The 19687-nt window shown below is 51.8% G+C and overlaps 1 pseudogene; it reads right to left on the bottom strand.

The window, feature by feature from the left end:
• Positions 1 to 19687, bottom strand: part of LOC120381592 — a 153435-nt pseudogene that overhangs the window by 51239 nt on the left and 82509 nt on the right.

Here is a 19687-nt window from a genome sequence, read left to right as displayed (position 1 = left end):
GACCAATAGGCTGAGGTCCTGCCAAAGGCCTTTGTGATGTCACTGCCCCTCCCTTGCTGTGCCAATGTCCTGCCCCTGGCCAGGCACTTTGGAGGTTTGAGCTACTCCCTGTGGATCACCCCACTCACGGAGCACTCGTTCTAGACAGAACTGACACCAACTTGTCTGGCTGGGGTGTTCCCTGGAAGCAGAGCACAAGTTTGAAATACGGGCAGCATAGATCCTATAATCATAACGTCAACTACAAAAATGATACACATCTAGAGGTAGCATCATTATAATCAGCCAATCAGAACCTCTCCATAGACCCCTTACACGACAACCTTTCTACAATATTGGCTGCAAATATAGAACCGTGGTCGCAGCAGTGATCTATACAGTTACAGATTATGTCAATAACATTACAAGAGGTGACACGGCATCAGTGAGACTGATACTGGAATACTGCCTCCAGTTTTGGTGTCCTCATGTGAAAAAGATGTTATGAAATTGGAGCTGGGGCAGCAAAGAGCCACCAAATGTTCTGAGGGCCGGAGAAAAATGCCTTCTAGTGAGCTATTGAAAGAGCTCAACCTGTTTAGCTTATCAAAAGAAGATTGAAAGGTGACTTCACTGAAGTGTTGAAGTGCCTTAATGGAGAGAAAAGATTGGGTATTAAAGGGCTCTTTAATTGAGCAGAAAAGGGCCTAACAAGACCCAATGGCTGGAAGATGAAAAGAGACAAATTCATATTACAACTAAGGCACAAATATTCAACAACAAGGATGATTCACCACAGGAACAAGCTACCAAGGAAAGTGGTGGATTCGCCATCTCCTGATGTCATTTCATGAAGACTAGATGCCTTTCTGGAATGTGTTTGCCCCAAAAGTAGCTCTTGTGTCCTACAGGAGGCCTGTGATACGCAGGGGGTCAGATTAGATGCTCTAATGGTCTCTTCTGGCCATGAAGTCGACTAATTTCTGAAAAACTGAATGTAGCATTGGGAGCAGCGTCTGATGTTTTCCTGTCTAGCCGGCTTGCTGCCTGGACCGAACACTCCTTGAGTGGGGTGATCCCCAGGAGTAGCTCAAACCTCCAAAGTGCCTGGCCAGGGGCAGGACATTGTACAGCAAGGGAGGGGTGGCAGTGACATCACAAAGGCCTTTTGCAGGACCTCAGCCTATTGGTCAAAGGTGGTGGGGAGGTGGTGACTTCACAGAGAGATGCTGACATCAGCCAGGCAGGACAGGGGCGAGGGGCCATGGAAACCTCAGAGACCCCTGTGGTTTTGCTTCAGCAAGTCTCCTTCTCCAGGTCTCTCTTTGAGGACTGAGAGAGTATTTGGGTTCCCGGACGTGAGCGCCAGGAGGAACCTCTTTCGAGTTTTCTCCTTCCCTTGTAGTGATTTTACTGGAAAACAGCCGTCCCGGTTTAGAAGGTAAGAGCCTCCTGGAGGTTTGAAACCTGTTCAGTCTGATCCAGCTGGTGACAGTTGAATTCTAGGCATGGAAAACACGAGCTTAAGGAGGCAGAATTTTATTCTGCACCTGGGATTTTGTCCCTTAGACTCACTGGGGACATTAGGGTTTGTTCTTTTTGTTTCCCCTTTTCCTCCCTCCCTCCCTCCTTCCTTTCTCTTCATCTCTTCCTTCTTTTGTCCTTTCTCCTGTTCACCTCCCAACACCAGGAGGGTGTGTGTGTGTGTGGCAGGGGAGTGCTCTGCAGCTCCCACTGTGGGAGGTCCACCCAAAACTGTGGGGCTGAAATAGAGCTCGGGCAGTGATCCCCACCAGTGAGCTGGGCCATCCTTTGGGCTCTCTGGTGAGAACCCTCCGCCTCCCGTCCTCAGTCTCTCCCCTGATTGGCTGAGCAGGGGGTTATTGACAGGGAGGAGACTCAGATCCTTGTTGTTCTCTTTCAAGACCAAGTAAATAAGTCAGAACCAGTTCTCTGTTTGATGAATTTTGCTGCTTCTCTGCATTAATTGTCTCTAAGCAGCTCACGATTCTCTCTAACATTGCAGTTTTCCTCAAATACTTGCCGAATATTTACTGTCACTGCTGTTAGTCTGGAGCTCATCAGAGCACTTTATTCAGGTCATTCAATGTCTGAAATTCAAGATCCGATGGTTAGTTTGAAAATCAGGGCTCTTGGGTCCTATTCCCAACTCTGCCACTGGATGGGTGTGTGACCTACGACAAGTCAATTCTCCTTTCTCAGCCTTAGCTTCTCCCTCTTTCGAGTAGGGATAATAATGATCCACTTCTACCTACCTCACAGTGGGTGGAGGCAGGGCTGGCTATAGATTTTTTTGCCACCCAAAGGAAAAAAAAATTTAGCTGCTCCCACCCACACCCTCCTGCTGCCCAACACCTGGGCTCCCCCGCCATTTGAACCCTCTACTACCCCAGTCCTGGGCTCTCCCCCCCCACACACACACCCTGTCACCCTAACTCTGGGCTCTGCCCCTGTCCTGCACCCTCCTGCCGTGGGCTCTCCCACACACACACCCCACGTTGCCCCAGCTCTGTGCTCCCCTCCCCACCAGTGCTCCCCACCCACACACCCTCTGCTGCCCCAGCCCTGGGCTCCCCTCCCCACCTGGACCCTATGGGGGGCGCAATTTTATATTTTTGCGTTGGGTGCAAAAATAGCTAGTTACGGCTCTGGGACCCCATATTGCGCTAGGTGCTGTACAATCCCTGGCCAACACTGGGACACCCAGGGGGTTCCCCTCAATTTTCCTTAGCCTCTACTGCCCAACTTCTTCTGAGTCCATCTGGATCACCCCCCCCCCGCCGCAAAAACCCACCTTTCCAAACAGTTCTCCTTTCCCTGCCCCCTAATTCCGCTTTCACACCCTGGGCCCATCTCCTCTGTTTGTTCTCCCCGGGTGATCAGAGACGGAGGCAACTTCAGCCACTGGAGCCAGCCCCAGCGAGTGCTGCAGCCCGCCCGGGGGGTGTTTGCAGACACAGGAAGGGAGCAGCTGGTAGCAGGGGTTCTGGGAAGGAGACAGGAGAACAAATCGCAGAGACCTAACATGGGGCAGCTCTTGGGGGCAGGGCTCTGGCACAGGCCGGGGGTGGGGCAGCTCCAGGGGGTGGGGCTCTGGCACAGCCTGGGGCAGGCAGCTCATGGGGCGGGGAGCTTCTGGGGCAGGGCTCTAGCACAGGCCGGGGCGGGACAGCTCCTGGGGTGGGGCTCTGGCACAGCCCAGGGCGGGGCAGCTCTTGGGGCAGGGCTCTGGCACAGGCCGGGGTGGGGCAGCTCCAGGGGTGGGGCTCTGGCACAGCCCGGGGCAGGCAGCTCATGGGGCGGGGAGCTCCTGGGGCAGGGCTCTAGCACAGGCCAGGGCGAGGCAGCTCCTGGGGTGGGGCTTTGGCACAGCCCGGGTGGGGCAGCTTCTGGGGCGGGGCTCTGGCACAGCCCGGGGTGGGGCAGCTCTTGGGGTGGGGCTCTGGCACAGCCCGGGTGGGGAGCTCCAGGGGTGGGGCTCTGGCACAGCCCGGGGTGGGGAGCTCCAGGGGCGGGGCTCTGGCACAGCCCGGGCGGGGAGCTCCTGCGGGCGGGGCTCTGGCACAGGCCGGGGCGGAGCAGCTCCTGGGGCGGGGCTCTGGCACAGCCCGGGTGGGGCAGCTCCTGGGGCGGGCACAGCCCGGGGCGGGGCAGCTCCTGGGGGCGGGGCTCTGGCACATTGTGACGCAGGAGGCCGGGCTCAGCAGCTGCTCCCTGGTGGCCACATGCTGCCAGCAGCGCTGGAGCCGCCCGGGCCGGAGCGGAGCCACTGTTCTCAGCTGCCGCAGGAGCTGCCCCGGCCCGCTGGGCTCCAGGTGGGGACAGAGCCTGGGGCCCAGGGCTCCTGGGTGCGGCTGGCGGGGCGGGAGGAAGGGGAGACAGTCTGCTCAGAGAGAGGAGGCTCCCAGAGTCCTGACTGGCTTTGTATGGAGTTGTTCCAAAGCATCACAGCAGCCCCTTCCATACCATGCACTTCCCAGAAGTCCGCACAGGCACTGACACTCCGTCCTCTGGCCTTTGTCTCTTTTCCAGGCATTAGGAGGCCACCCGATCTCTCTGTTCTCCAACACCTTCAGTTGGCACCTTGCAGGAGAGTGGCCCAGGCCATCAGTTACCAGGAGACAGGGTTGCAGCCATTCTCTGTGCAGACAGCTCACACTGTCCCTCTAGGGCTCTACAACAATCACACCCCCTTATCCCACCATCTAGATCTTTGAGAAATGCAGAGAGGAAACTGAGGCACCCACACAGTATTCAGAGAAAACATTAAGAACATTCCCACTTTGTAACACCTGTATACGACCAGTTATATACTTTAAAGGGGTGTAAAATAATCAAGTATCGTGCTAAACAAAATGATACTCCAAACTGACCACCAAATTTAAGTTGCATGTTTTTCCCCTCAGGTGAGGGTTCTGGGGTGGGGCTGGGGATGAGGGGTTCCCAATGCAGGAGCGTGCTCGGTGCTGGGGGTGCAGGCTTTGGGGTGGGGCAGGGCTGAGGATGAGGAACTTGGGGTGCAGACAGGCTGCCCCAGGGCTAGGGCCAGAGAGGACTCCCCATCACCACCACTGGCAGCAGCAAGCTCCAGGGGAGGAACCCCTCCTCTCCTCCCCTGCCCCCCACAGCACACTCACTCTGCACCACAGTCACTGCACATGCTCCTAGGGCCCCTCTCAGGTCCAGAAAGCTCACTCCCCTCCCCTATGATGGGTACTGGGTGTGTGGGGGGGTGGTTGCCATCACAGGTGCCTTTCATATTGCTGCCCCTCACCATAACTTCACTGTGGATGGGGGATGGGGCTGCCCTTTGCCCAGCATGGGGCAGAAGTGGGGTCTGCAGGGTGGTGGCTGGCTATGGGGCTGGGGAGCAGGGTGTCATAAAATTCACCCAAGCCCCAGCTGCTCAGGTCTAGGAAGCCTCCCTCTCCCATCCCTCCTGTGGCGGGTGGGTTGATGGGTGCTGGGGGAGGGGGCATTGCCTTCACATGTGGCTTCCTGCCTCCCCTGTGCAGCCTGCTGCGCTTCACTGGGGGTAGGAGTGGGGGCTTCCTCATCCCCAGCGTGGGGCAGGAGTGGGGGCTGGGGGGAATCATAGGGTCAAACACTCACAGAAGCCCCAGCAGCTTCTTAGGACAAGGGAGCATGGATTTGTCAAGAACAAATCATTCCAAACCCAGCCTCTTTCCTTCTTTGGCAGGGTTCCAGACCTAGTGGAGGTGGGTAAACAGTAGATGGGATCTATCTCGGGGTTACTAAGGCTTTTGACACAGTCCCGCAGGACATTCTCACAAGCAAACCAGGGAAATGCGGTCTAGATGCAATCAGTGTCATGTGGGTGCAGAGCTGGTTGAAAGCCCAGACTCCAAGGGCCCTTCTCCATGTTTGGCTGCCCAACGGAGAGGGTGCACCTAGTGGGTCCTGCAGGGATCAGTCCGGGGTCCAGTACTATTCAATAGTTTCATGAATGATTTGGAAAATGGAGTGGAGAGCATGCTTCTAAAATTTGCAGCTGACACCAACCACTTTGGAGCTCAGGATTGGAATCCAAAACGCCCGTAACAAATTGGAGACTTGGTCTTCTTGAGCCAAACCCCATGGCTGGGCCCCTCTCTCTCTAGACTGGGCTGAAGTGAAACCCCAGAGCCAGACACTCCTCCTCCTGGGCAGCGCACTCCGACTTGGAATGGTCAGATGCTGCTTAGCGCTGTCAGAGCAGCTTTGGCTGGGGGATTCTCCCAGCACGTTCCAATAGCGGGAAGGTACGAAATCCCCATTTGCCTGCTGGGGACGGAGCCCTAGAGGGGGGAGCAACTTGCCCAGAGTCCCACCGGAAAGGAAAACAACCAGCAGTGGAACCAGTAGGAAACCCAGCAATGGAACTCAGGAGTCCTGGGGGTGTGCTAGGGTGACCAGATGTCCCAATTTTGGGGTCTTTTTCTTATCTAGGATCCTATTACCCCCCCCACTCCCTGTCCCGATTTTTCACACTTGCTGTCTGGTCACCCTCGGGTGTGCACATGTGGGGTCCCAGCTGCTCCTGCCCCCTCATTGAAGCCGGTGTGCAGGGTTACTGCCCTGGGAACTGCAGGGCAGGGTCTGGCTGGAGGCAGGGCAAGGGGTGCGGGGCTGGCTGGAAACGGGGGTGTGTGGGGCAGGCTGGCTGGTTTCAGGCAGGGCAAGGGGTGCGGGGCTGGCTGGAGACAGGGGTGTGTGGGGCAGGCTGGCTGGCTTCAGGCAGGGACACGGGGGGGTGCATAAGGGGTTGGTAGGGCTGGAGACAGAGGAGTGCGGGACTGGCTGGCTTCAGGCATGGGGGTGCGGCAGGAGTTGGCTGGAGACAGGGCAGGGGGTGTGGCAGGGGCTGGCTGTGGGCAGGGGGTGAGGGGCTGGCTGCAGGCAGAGCAGGGAGGATGCGGCTGGTGCGGGCAGGGCAGAGGGTGCAGGGCTGGCTGCAGAGAGGGGCTGGCTGCGGGCAGGGCAGGGGGTGCAGGGCTGGCTGCAGACAGGGGTTGGCTGCGGGCAGGACAGAGGGTGCGGGGTTGGCTGCAGACGGGCTGGCTGCGGGCAGGGCAGGGGGTGCAGGGCTGGCTGCAGAGAGGGGCTGGCTGCAGGCAGGGCAGGGGATGCAGGGCTGGCTGGAGGCAGGGGCTGCCTGCAGGGAGGGCAGGGGGTGGAGGGCTCACTGAAAATGTACTGAGAGGTATTTTACGGTGAAGATAACACCATGGTTACCAGTTGACTGGCACATCCTGGGTTAAAGAAAGGAAGGGATCTGGAGTTAATAGTCTGAAGTATTTGTGTTACCAACCCTGTCACTGTCTGACCCCCCTTCAGTGCGGAGCAGGTGTGTGCGTTGCTGTGTGGAACGCACAGACTCCTGCAGTGCAGGGGCAGCTGTTTCCATGGCAGAGAGCCTGGCACTTAGGAGACTTTCTACACTTGCTGTTTTGAAGCAATTCAGTAAAATAACGGTGGAGCTACAATGTCCAATCCAAAATTTCAGCCCTGGTGCAAAAACGCTATTTTAGGATCTAAACAGGAGGCTTCCAGCGCTAGGACACCTGACCAGGGAGCTCAGTGGGGGCGTAACAGCTGCTGACTCTGAGGGTCCTGGGCTAAATCCACTTGCAGGTGGAGGCGTTTCGATTTATTTGATCGATAATGAGGAAGGCGAAGATTTAATCGCAGGTATTTTTAGTAAATGTCATGGACAGATCACGGGCAAAACCCAAAAGCTCATTGCCCATGACCCGGCCATGACTTATACCATAAATACCCCTCATTGAGTCTTGGGGAGGGAGGCCCAAGGGGTCCGTGGCACCAGCTGTGGGCGCAGGGAGTCCAGGGGCCGTGGCACCATGTACTGGGGGAGAAGCCCCGGGGACCCACTGCCACTCCAGAGGCTGCCAGATGAGGGGAGCCCCAGAGGCCAGCCCTGCTCTGGCCACCTCGGGACAGGTGCCAGGAGCCACTGAGCTGTGGCTGCTCCTGCCACCCTTGGAACCACTGCTCAAGCTGCCCCCAGGCCAGCTGCTGGGGCAGCCACGGAGTCAGCCGCAGTGGCCACTGCAGAAGCCACAGAATCTATGACTTGTGCAGCCTCCGTGACACAGAGGGATCCCTAATAAAGAGACAAACCCCTCCCTGCTGTGACTGCAGTTCCTGGAAGGAAAGAGAAGAACAGAAAGTGAAGAGAGAAGGAAAGAGAGAGATTCCTGTCACCTCTCTCCCCTGCTCCCTCCCCCTTGTATTCTGTAACCCCATCTCACTGGGTTCCCTGTGCTGGTGCCATGGGGGTGACACTAGAGTTCTGGGGCTTTGGGGGGAGGGGAAGGGGGCTCTTCACTTCTCAGCATTTCACACAAATTTGTCTTTGGGCTGAAGTTTCTCCTGTGGGGCCTCTCAGTCAGAGCTGTACCCCACCCCCTTCAGTGGGGGTGTGTGTAAATTGCAGAGCAGGCAGAGAAGTCGCCCATAAAGGGTCATATTGTTCTGGTGACTGGTTCTGACGGGGTCACCCGTCCTCTGACACAGGCTCACGTGCAGAACATGGGAGCTCTGGCTTGTCCTAAATGCTGTAGAGTGTGAGTTCCTGGAAAGGGCAGGGGAGAGGGAGCAAGAGGAGAAAGGCAGAGACATTGGAGATGAGGAATTGGGGGGAGAAGAAGGAGAGAACAGAGAGACAATAAATGATTGAAGCAGAACAGGTGTCCCAACTCCATCTTGCTCATCACAGGTGTTCAGAGAGACAGGTAGTTGCAGGTTTTCCAGTGTCAAGTCTGAACTTTGATTCTAACAATGTGCGTTGAAATATCAAGGGGATCTCCACATACCTGATCTCTTCCCTCTCCCCTTTTTTGTATTAATTTTTATTTTGACGTGTTTGGCTTAACCGTGATCGTCTCTTTCCCGACCTGTATTGCAACTTGGGGTTTATGTTTATTTTGCCTCCCTTTTGTTCATGTCATTATAATTGTAACAGCAAAGGAACCTGCAGGAGCAAAAACTGACTCAAAACTTCATTTCCCCGTCATGCCGGAACATCCTACAAACAGCTCACGCAGCTGGAATCATAACACGCAAGGCCAGGGGATGGGAGATGCAGGTTTCCAAGTGTTCTGTCTTTCTCAGATGACACATTCCAGCCCCTTGTGTGCCTCCATCCTGTATGACCTGCTGGACTTCGACACATTTATTGTTTCATTCTATAGATAATGTGATTGTAACACAATGTGACTGAAATTGTACCACTTCCAGCTGAGGAAACAACAGAAGAGAAAAGCCATTATTGCATTGGCTGGGAATCAAACCCAGATGAAGTGCTTAGAAAGCACCCATGCACACCACTATACCAATGCATCTGGCAGGAGTAGCTTTCCTGCAAGCTGTGAGTGCTGGCAGAGGGAGTGACATATGACCACAGAGTTAGTGAGCAGGGTGGATGGGCTGGAAGCTGCCTGACAGCTGGGAGCAGAGTTGCCATCCCAGAGTGACTGAAAGGGGGCAAAGGTGAAAACAGATCTCACTGGGAGCTGGCCCCACACCTGCCCCGCCCCTAGGAGAGGGGAACTGAAGCTCAACTTCAATCACAGAAAAATCTCCCCTGAGAAGGAAGGGGACAGCTTGTTTTAAAGACCAGGTTTGTGTTTGTTCCTGCTACATACGGAGGGGCTGGGTAGTGCTGATTCCAGCCCCCAGACTCTGGGAGGATAAGGAACAAATTCAGGCTGCCAGTGACCTGCAGGAGGGAGATGATCTTTTGACAGTGACGGACGCCTCGTCCTAAAGGCCTTTGTCTGCCCCCTTCCAGTGACTGTTCGGCACAGGAATGCAGCCCCCACTCCTGGGTCTCTCCTGGGGAAATAATGTTTCTGTGCAAAACGCCAAAGCTTTTAACAGAAAGGAAGAAAAGGAAATGGCCACATGATGGGACTAGGACATAAGGAATGAAACACACATGGGCGGCGAGTTATATACGACGTGGTGCCCGGGCACCAGCAATATTCAGAGCCCTGGGGCCCAGCTCCACCAAAGCTTGGGGCCGGGTCTCCTCTGGCCCCACCTGCCACCCCGTGCTTCCCCCGAGTGTCCCCCGGGCCCCCTTGCTGGCCCCATGCATGTCCCTGGGCCCCAGAGGGAGCAGAGCGTCCCTGCCTCTTCCATGCAGCTCCATGCTGCCTCCCTGCAGCAACTGCTGCCACAGGGTCCTAGTGCCCCCCCTTCCCAACTCACTGCCAGGGCAGACTGACTCTAAGCCTGCCCTTCCACCTCAGACCCTTCCCTTTTCCAGCGGGACCCTCCACCATCACAGCGCCCCCCCCTGCAGTCACCACTCCTGCCCCATGCTGGGCAAGGAGACAGCCCCATCCCCCACCCCCAGTGAGGCTATAGTCAGGGGCAACAGCAGGGGAGGAGGTGCATGCAGCACCCCCCGGCACCCATAATGGGGGAGGCGAGGGAGATTCCTGGACCTGAGAAGGGCCTTAGGAGCACCTGCAGTGACAGTGGTGGGAGTGAGTGTGCTGCTGGGGGGGGGGGGGTATGAGGGGTTCCTCCCCCAGAGCTTGCTGCTGCCAGCAGGGAAAGGGCTGGGGGGAGTCCTCCTTTCTGGCCCTTGTTCCGGAGCAGCCTGCCTGCACCCCAAACTCATCCCCAGCCCTGCCCCACCCCAGAGCCCACACCCCCAGTCAGAGTTTTCACCCCCCACCACATCCTCAACCCTCTGCCCGAGCCCTGAGCTCCTCCCAAACCTCCCATCCCCAGTCCCAGCCAGAGCCTTCATTCCCCCCCACACACCCCAACCCTCTGCCCCAGGCCTGAGCTCCTCCCACACCCCAAACCTCCCAGTCCCAGCCAGAGCCTTCATTCCCCCGCCGACACCCCAACCCTCTGCCCCAGGCCTGAGCTCCTCCCACACCCCAAACCTCCCATCCCCAGTTCCAGCCAGAGTCTTCAACCCCGCACACCCCAACCTTCTGCCCCAGCCCTGAGCCCTCCAACACCACAAACCCCTCATCTCCAGCCCCAGATAGAGCCCTCACACACCCCTGCACCCTAACCCTCTGCCCTAGTCCTGAGCCCTCCCACACCCCAAACACCTTATCCCCATCTCAGACACAGCCCTCATCCCCCTGCACCCTAACCCTCTGCCCCAGCCCTGAGCCTCTCCAACACCCCAAACCCCCCAGCCTCAGGCAGAGCCCTCACTCCCCACACCCCTACCCTCTGCTCTAGCACTGAGCCTCTCCCACACCCCAAACCCATCATTCCCAGCCCCAGCCAGAGCCCTCATCCCCCTGCACCCTAACCGTCTGCCCCAACCCTGAGCCCCCTCCTGCATCATGAACCCCTCATCCCCAGCCACACCCCAAACTCCCTCCCAGAACCTTGGGCAGGTGGGGGGCGGAGTTTGGGCAGGTTCTGGGCACCACCAAAATTTCTACAAACCTACCGCCCATGGAAACACAAGATGCTTCTCCCATGTGCATTGACTTTTCACCTTGTTTGTGGTGGTGCTGTATCCATGTTGGGCCCAGGGGTCCTCTGGGGCGCCGGGCATTAGCCACTTTCGGGAGAGTGGGCTAGATGAACTGGTCTGACTCAGTGTGGCTGTTCTTATGTTCTAACTGCTGGTTATGGAAGAGACGACCTTCCAGGCTACACAGAACTGAAGAAGGGTGCTGGGTTAGCTCCACAGCTTGTCTCTTTCACCAACAGAGGTTGGTCCTCTGCAAGCTCTTACCCTCACGCGCCTTGTCTCTCTTGGACTCTGAAAAGTGTTTTCTCTCCAGTCCCCTTGGAGAGACGTTAAGTTTCCCTTTGGGCAACTATCAGGCTGAAGCAATTGTATTGACTGTGACACTAGAATTGAAGATTTAATATTATAAATAAATGAGTCTAAACCTGAGATTCTGGTTTTCACATTGGTTTTTCTAACTCCGTTCCCAATTCTCTTCTAGAAAGGCCTCCAGGCTGCCTGCCCAGCCCAGCAAAAGTGGCAAGGAGAAAGCCCACACTGCTGCTCTTTCAGGTAGTTGAAGGCTGCTATCAAACCCCCCTCACTCAGTCAGTCCTCAGTCTGTGGCAGTGCCTGGGATTCTTCCGTCCTAAGTGCAGAACTCTGCTCTTCTCCTTCTTGAACCTCCTCAGATTTCTTTTGGCCCAACCCTCCAATTTGTCTAGGTCACTCTGGACCCAAACCCTGTCCTCCAGCGCTTGGATTCTTTACATGCTTTCACAGAGCAAAGAGCACATGTTCCATGATTTCATAGGGCAGAGTTTTGTGCTATCGGTAGCTTTCCCTGTGTGGATTTGACAGGTGGATCAACACAGAGACACATTGTGACCCTTCTCAGGGTGCTGAGGACTGTGAGTCTCCTTGTTGCCACCTGCCACAAGGAAGAGGGAGTTTTGCATTTGGCAGCTGGATGTTAGTGACCAAACTCACCAGCCTGCTGGAACTCAAGGACCCTCCTCTGAGCTACAGCAGCCACCTTAACCCTTGAGTTCCTTCAATGTGTCCCCCTCTGGGGTCCAGGCCGGATCACCAGATACTCGGTGAAATCCCAGATCCTCTCTTCCCCAAGTATTCCAGGTTACTAGTTGTTACTGTGGACCATTGCTACTGTATCTCACACAGCACCTGAGTACAGTTATCGAACAAGCAAAAAATTTATTTAACAATGGATAGAGATTTAAACAGACAAACGTGAGTGATGGAAACCAACTGTTACCAACTAAACAAAGGCAGAAAGTAATAGAATAGAAAGGCCAGCACAAAAAACAGAGAGAGGAACAATAAGATACTAAAAGGACAATGGTTGGAACTCTCCATTTCTCTCAGTCTTTGGATTGATGGGTACTAGAGCTGTAGCAACAGTTGAGGAACCACGGTAAATTAAATCTAATTAACTTTTCAAGATTAGCCATCATTTCCTGTATGACTAACAAAACACAAAAACAAGATGGCTTTCAGTTTTCCAAAATAATTCACATTATCACACAGTCTCTTACTCTTTATCCAATAACTTCACCTATAATTTCATTTTAACTGGTAACAATAACATATTCAAAGATCACAAATTCTTGTCATATATGTTAGTTTTCTTTTAATCCCCATTGCCAACAACTGAACCTTGGCTCAAGTTGTGGTTTTTTCCAACGTGAGTCCCAACACTTCTGTGAGTTCATATATCTCGGGTTCTTCTGCCATGTGTGTTGGTAGAAGGGGTCTTCTATGTCGCAATGTTTGCATCATGGAGAAAAATACCTCTTTTCACACTTTTTAATCTTTCAAAGTAGGAGGAGGTAGAGAAGTAATGTAAATACATAAAACACAAGAGAAAACTAAGGCCTTGTCTACACTAAAGACATTTATCGGGATAACAATATTGCTTAGGGGTGTGAAAAATCCACACAGCTGAGCAATGTAGTTACACAGCCCTAACCCTCTGTGTAGATAAGTGCTACATGAGCGGGAGAGCTTCTCCTGCCAACATAGCCACCGCCGCTTGCGGGGGCTGGACTAATCAAGTCTGATGAGAGAAATCTCTCCCATCGGCTTAGAGCATCTGTTATAGCAGTGCTACAGCAGTGCTACAGCAGCGCAGCTACATTGGTGCAGCTGTGCCAACATCAGCTTAATTGTGTAGCCACAGCGTCAGACACAAAACCATAGAATCAGGACTCAACATGCGTGTATCTGGAAGTCTGAAATTGCAGGCTGACAAATACGTTGCCTCATTGGTTACCATCATTTCTACAGCCTGAAAGTCCTTGTTACCCAATCAGGCAGCCAGTTTGGGATCCACAGGAAGGACTGTCCTATGAAGCACTCTCTTTGCATCCAAACAGTGAAGGATGACTGTTCTCAATCTAACCCTGGCATACTTTGGAAATGTAATCAGTGACACTGAACTAGGAAGTGGAGTTGTACAAACCATTTTCCTTGGGTCACCATAGCTTCCTTTACTGGGGTGGAAACCAAGAACTGGGTGTGGACTCTTTCAACCTCAGCTCTTTCCAAATCCTTGGTTTTGGATAGGGTAAATTTACACTTCTCTGAAGAATACTTTACAAAACCACTTAAAATCTCAGCAATGTTAATGAGGAGTGGCTTCCTGAAACATGCCCAGCTTTTCTTTAATTTGGTGGCACAGGTCCAGGAAGGGACTGGATACAGGCCTGGGATCAGAATCTTCGTTAGTTACCAGAGCTGGAGATTCTATTCAAACATGGCTATTTTTCTGAAGCTATTACATTTTCAACACTGGTTTCATTTTATACACATCTTTAGCGCCTACAAAGGATAAATTCAACTAAAAACTCCACTTCTATTTCCTCAACATCTGTGTCATGAAAGGCTGCATTTCCCATAGCATAGGATTTGCTAGGAGAGATCTTCTGTAGGGCCTGGGCATTTTGCCTAGTTCAAAACCACTTACCATGGAATTCTCTTCCCAGATCATTGGAGACAATATTGCCTTAAACAACTGACATACACTGTGATCAGATGCACTTCCTTCAGTTACTTGGGGTTCTGCTGTTGTTCACCATTTCTGAGTGGAGATTTTAAATCACTGCTGTTTCTTTGTTAGCCTGTCCAGTAAATTAGAGAGTTCTCTCCTGTTGATAGAACTGCACTTCAACTTTCTCCATATCATCATGGAGGGATGGGGAAAAAGCAAAGCTGAAATCATAAATGAGGACTTTAGCAAAGGGTCATTGTCTTAAATTCTTCAATAAATCTGAGCTACATCCTATCAAACTGAACTAATATCCAATTGGGTGATCAAACAGCCTTCAGGAAAGATAGAAACCCGCATCACAGAGAGACAATACATGACAAAGAAAGTGTCAAGTGAAATTCCAGAGCAGGTTACATCTGATTATTCAGAGTCGGGACAAGAGATTTTCCCACCACATTGTCCTCTGATCCATTCAAACCTGCTTCCCTCATCCCTGTCTCAATAGTCAGTTATATTATTTACAATTTTTTTAGTATCCCAGCATGCCCATAATGAGGGAAAAACAGCCCTCTTGCCAGAAGTGGCTTTACAATAGATGGAACCTGGAATTTAAACTCTAAATGATCACACTGTATTTGGGATCCATTTGAATTCCCCTCCCAGGTCTTTGACACTTTCATCTCCAGTCATAGCGACTCTGATATAGGATTAAAGAAGTCAAATCATCATCTGCAAGCACAGACAACGGAGAATGCTTCATCACATGACACTTTGAGAAGTGGATGGATAGAATGTGATGAAGATAAACTCTGCCTGGCTCAGGCAAAAGGTAACAGTTCTGCAGTGATGGGGAAGGAGGGAATCTCTGAGCCCTGGTCCACACACAGCCCCTAATTCGAACTAGGGTACGCGAATTCAGCTACGTGAATAACGTAGCTGAATTCGAACTACCCTAGTTCGAAAACTTACCCGTCCAGACGGCGGGGAAGCGAACTCCGCGGCTCCAGGGTCGACTCCGGCAACTCCGCCTGCCGCGGTGGAGTACCGGAGTTCGAACTAGCGCTTCCGGAGTTCGAACTATCGCGTCTAGATCAGACGCGATAGTTCGAACTCCGAGAAGTCGAACTCACCGCGTCGACCGGGAAGGTAAGTATAGATGTGGCCTGAGTCACCCCATCTCCTTCCAGTGTCACAGAAGCTGTAATTATACTTTTTTCCTGCCCCTGCTCCTCTTCATTTACATATAATTTGAAAAATTCCCAATATAACTGCTCTTCAGCACAACCCAGAGCAATGTGAGAACAACTGGCAAGGATACAATCTGTATCACTGGTGACTAACAATAACTTTGCAATAGGAGGAATGGTATAAACGTGATGCTCCCTGGTTCCTCATAGGAAGGGCACACTCCAATTACTTCTGGGACAATAAAAAGGACAAATAGGTCCATCTCAAAAGAGGGCGAACTGCAAAAGGCAAAATGGGCCACTCATCTGGACAAGCTGAGGGATAACGTGCTGCAAACAGTTCAAAGAGCTTTAAAAGTTACTATGTGGGAATCAGGAAAAGTATTAAAAAACAAAGTATTGATAGCCCTAGAGATTTTTACAATGTTGATCTCTCTTGCAGATTCTCTGATGGCTAACATGGGATGAGTGCCAAGAGAAGGTTTTCCCACACTCATGGCATTCATAGGGCCTCTCCCCTGTGTGGATTCTCTGATGAAGAGAAAGGGCTGAACTTTGAGTGAACGTTTTCCCACACTCACTGCATACATAGGGCCTCTCCTCTGTGGATCCTCTGATGAACAGAAAGGGTTGATCTGTGAGTGAAGGTTTTCCTACACTCTCTGCATTCATAGGGCCTCTCATCTGTGTGGCTTCTCTGATGAACAGAAAGGGCTGAACTTTGAGTGAACGTTTTCCCACACTCACTGCATACATAGGGCCTGTCCCCTGTGTGGATTGTTTGATGACTAATAAGGTGCGAGCTGCGACTGAAGGTTTTACAACACTCACGGCATTCGTAGGGTCTTTCCCCTGTGTGGATTCTCCGATGTCTAGAAAGGCCTGATTTGTAAGTGAAGGTTTTCCCACACTCACGGCATTCAAAGGGCCTCTCCCCTGTGTGGATTCTCTGATGTTGAGAAAAGTCTGATATTTGAGTGAAGGTTTTCCCACACTCTCTGCATTCGTAGGGCCTGTCCCCTGTGTGGATTCTCTGATGTCTAGAAAGGTCTGATTTGTAAGTGAAGGTTTTCCCACACTCACGGCATTCGTAGGGCCTCTCCCCTGTGTGGATTCTCTGATGTTGAGAAAGGTTTGAGCTGCTAGTGAAGCATTTTCCACATTCACTGCATTCGTAGGGCCTGTCCCCTGTGTGGATTGTTTGATGCCTAATAAGGTCCGAACTGCGATTGAAGGTTTTCCCACACTCACTGCATTTGTAGGGCCTCTCCCCTGTGTGGATTCTCTGATGTACAGAAAGGTCTGAACTCTCAGTGAAGCATTTTCCACACTCACAGCATGTCTAGGGCCTATCCCTGTGTGGATTTTCTGATGGGCAATAAGGTGTGAGCTGCGATTGAAGGTTTTCCCACACTCACTGCATTTGTAGGGTCTCTCCCCTGTGTGGATTCTCAGATGAACAGAAAGGTTTGATCCGTGAATGAAGTTTTTCCCACACTCAGGGCATGTATTTTTTCTCTTTCGCCTAAGGATTTCCTGTTGTGTTGTGGTTTCCATGAGGATCTTCTGAGTCCCCAAGAGAAAATAAATTTATCCAATTTCTCTCCTGGCTGGTTTCCTTGCTCTGTTTCTGGTCTGTGCTGAATCTCCCAGGAGTTTCCCTGCTCATGACTCCTGGACACATTCCTTTTCGATCTTTGCGATAATGCTCTGTTTTTACCCACTGGCTCGACATTTTCAGGCTGAAAATTCTGCTCCTCTTTCTCACATGCCATTGCATCACCTGCTGTGACAGAGACAGAAACCTCAAACAGGGATGGAAAGGGGAAGACCAAACAAAAACAAGTGCTGAAAACAGGTCAAATAAAAATCAGGAGCTGAACTCCCCCAAACTCTTCCCCCAAATAGGAGAGAGGAGGGGGATGAATTCAGCCTTCACATCCCATCCAAATATGCAGGGGGAAGGGAGGAAGCTACTGCCTGGTGTCTGCTAGGATCTATAGGAAGCCATGAGCTATAGTTACCCTGAGGATACGACTCCTGCTAGGGATAATAATGAACTGAGAGATCTCCCCAAGGGCTTTGTTGGGCATCCCAGATGTTTCCTTCAGGCAGTTACAGATTCTGAGGTGGTTTAATGTTTCCTCACCTGTGCAGGGAGCTCTCAGGATCTCTCTTTCCTCTGAACCCTGGAGGTCTGGGACCCATGGCTCTTCCCCTTGTTCCAGCTGGGAGATCACATCAGGCTGGGTAACAGGAAACCCTGCTCAGATGAAAGAAAACAAAGGAGTTCACTTGATTTCATAAGACTTGGTCGTAAAAAACATTCTATTAATTTAACTTCAGTGCTTAGTATGACCTGGTGGGCCAGAGGCAGGTCTCACTGAAAATGCCAAGATCAGGGCAGGCTGAAAAAGGGATCACCCACTCGGGTTATCGAGAAGCTGAAAAAAGAAATCACACGGCCCCCTTTATTGCATCCCAGTTCTCTGACTCCTAATCAGCACTTAGGCCCAGTACAGTGAGAGGTTATTTCAAAACTCTGCTCACATAAACAAAATGATCTTCTGACCCCAAAGGTCAGCCACATCACCAGGCCAGTATAGGTTTGGATCTTACCCAAAATACCACACTGCCAGCCAATCCTTAGCATCTAAACTAAAGGTTTAAACGAAAGAAAAGCAGAAAGAAGTTAAATGGGAAAGCAGTCAGATACATTCCAAAATGGATATATTAGGTTCTTAGCAGTATTGGTGAGTTGCTGGCTTGGAAGTCCGTCTGGAACACATCCATAGCTTGGATGGGTCATTCAGTCCTTTGTTCCAGGGTTCAGTTTGTAGAGAAGTTGCTCCAGAGGCACGCAAGGGGATTGAAGACAAAATGGAGATGATGCAGCTGCCCTTTATATTCCTTTTGCTATGTGGCTTGTACTTCCTGTGTCCCAAACACAAGCTTCACAGCATGTGGCATGGAAAAGCCTTGGAGTTCTCATTACACAGGCATACCCCGGCATGTCTTGCTGACGCAATAGGTGTATCCCCTTGGTCCTTTCCATGGGCTCATTGTACAGCTGATGACCCTCAATGGGCCATCAAACAGGCTAGGCAGTGTTGATGCCAATATGTCTGGGGGTGTCACCCAGAAACACTGCACAAGTCTGGAAATACAGATATACCCTACATATCTATAACTCACAATACAAAGGTGATACAGACATAGAAACAAAATGATCATACTTGGAAAATCATAACATTTCCCTGACACCTTAAATGGCATATCTAGCATGATTCATTGCAATTTGATAAGATTATATTATTTTATTATTAATACCAAAGTGTCTCACAATTCCATACAGTGTCACACTTGGTAAACCAGTGAATTCGCAGGACCAGTTCCCCAGGTCCATGAAGATGCCAAACACTGTGCTTATGAGGGATTGAAATACCCACATATCTGCTGGGAACACACACACAGACACTGTGTCAGTCTACACCCTGTGATGGAGCAAGGCCGGATGGCTACAGGAAAGTATTGAGGAGCAGGTATGTTAGCTCCAGGCTAAGCAAATCCCTAGGACCATAGGAACCAAAATGGCAGTTGCTCCAGGCTAATCAAGGCACCTGGGGCCAATTAAGAACTTTCTAGAAGGCACCGGAGAGAGCTACATTGATTGGAGCACCTGCAGCCAATCAGGACAGGCTAATCAAGGCACCTGGTATAAAAAGGGGAGCTCACGCCAGTCTGGGGAGGAGGAGCCAGAGGAAAGAAGTGCGTATGAGGAGCTGGGAGCAAGAGACACAAGGAACTAAGAACTGAGAGGGGGTACTACTGGAGGATTGAGGAAAACACCGTACAATCAAGCAGCATCAGACACCAGGAGGATCCTGTGGTGAGGATAAAGAAGGTGTTTGAAGGAGGCTATGGGGAAGTAGCCCAGGGAGCTGTAGTGGTCAAGCAGCGGTTACAAGTAGCACTATAGAGACTGCTGCAATTCACAGGGCCCTGGGCTGGAACCCAGAGTAGAGGGCGGGCCTGGGTTCCCCCCTAGCCCCGCTACTTCTAATCAGACATAGGAGTAGTTGATCCAGACTATGGGTTTCACCCAAGGGGAAAACCACTGAGGGGAAGAAATCCGCCAATAAGCGCAGGACCTACTAGAGGAGAGGAGGAACTTTGCCACAACCCCTATGCTCACTCTTCTAGAAAATTATCAATTTTGTACACAGTATGGCTTGTGAGATATCATTTGAAAATGCATAACCTGCTGAATATTATCCTCCTGTTAAAATGTGTAGTAACACTATCTGTAAAGTTATGAGATTTTACAGTATGAGATTATGGAAAAAGTTACAATTCTGGGGAACACCCACAGAGCAGTTCCTCAGAGACAGCAAGGCAAACAGCTGGTCAAACAGCCATTCTCCTGCAGGGGGAAGGTGTGAAGAAGACATTTACATTCCATCATAGGGACCACTTGAAGTTGTTGCGGAAAACAACCACACGATTGATTTTGAATCAGCTCAGCCTGAG

Source organism: Mauremys reevesii, linkage group 14 (genome assembly GCF_016161935.1).
Source record: "Mauremys reevesii isolate NIE-2019 linkage group 14, ASM1616193v1, whole genome shotgun sequence".
Classification (NCBI taxonomy): Eukaryota; Metazoa; Chordata; order Testudines; family Geoemydidae; genus Mauremys; species Mauremys reevesii.
This window is presented reverse-complemented; position numbering and strand designations above follow the sequence as displayed.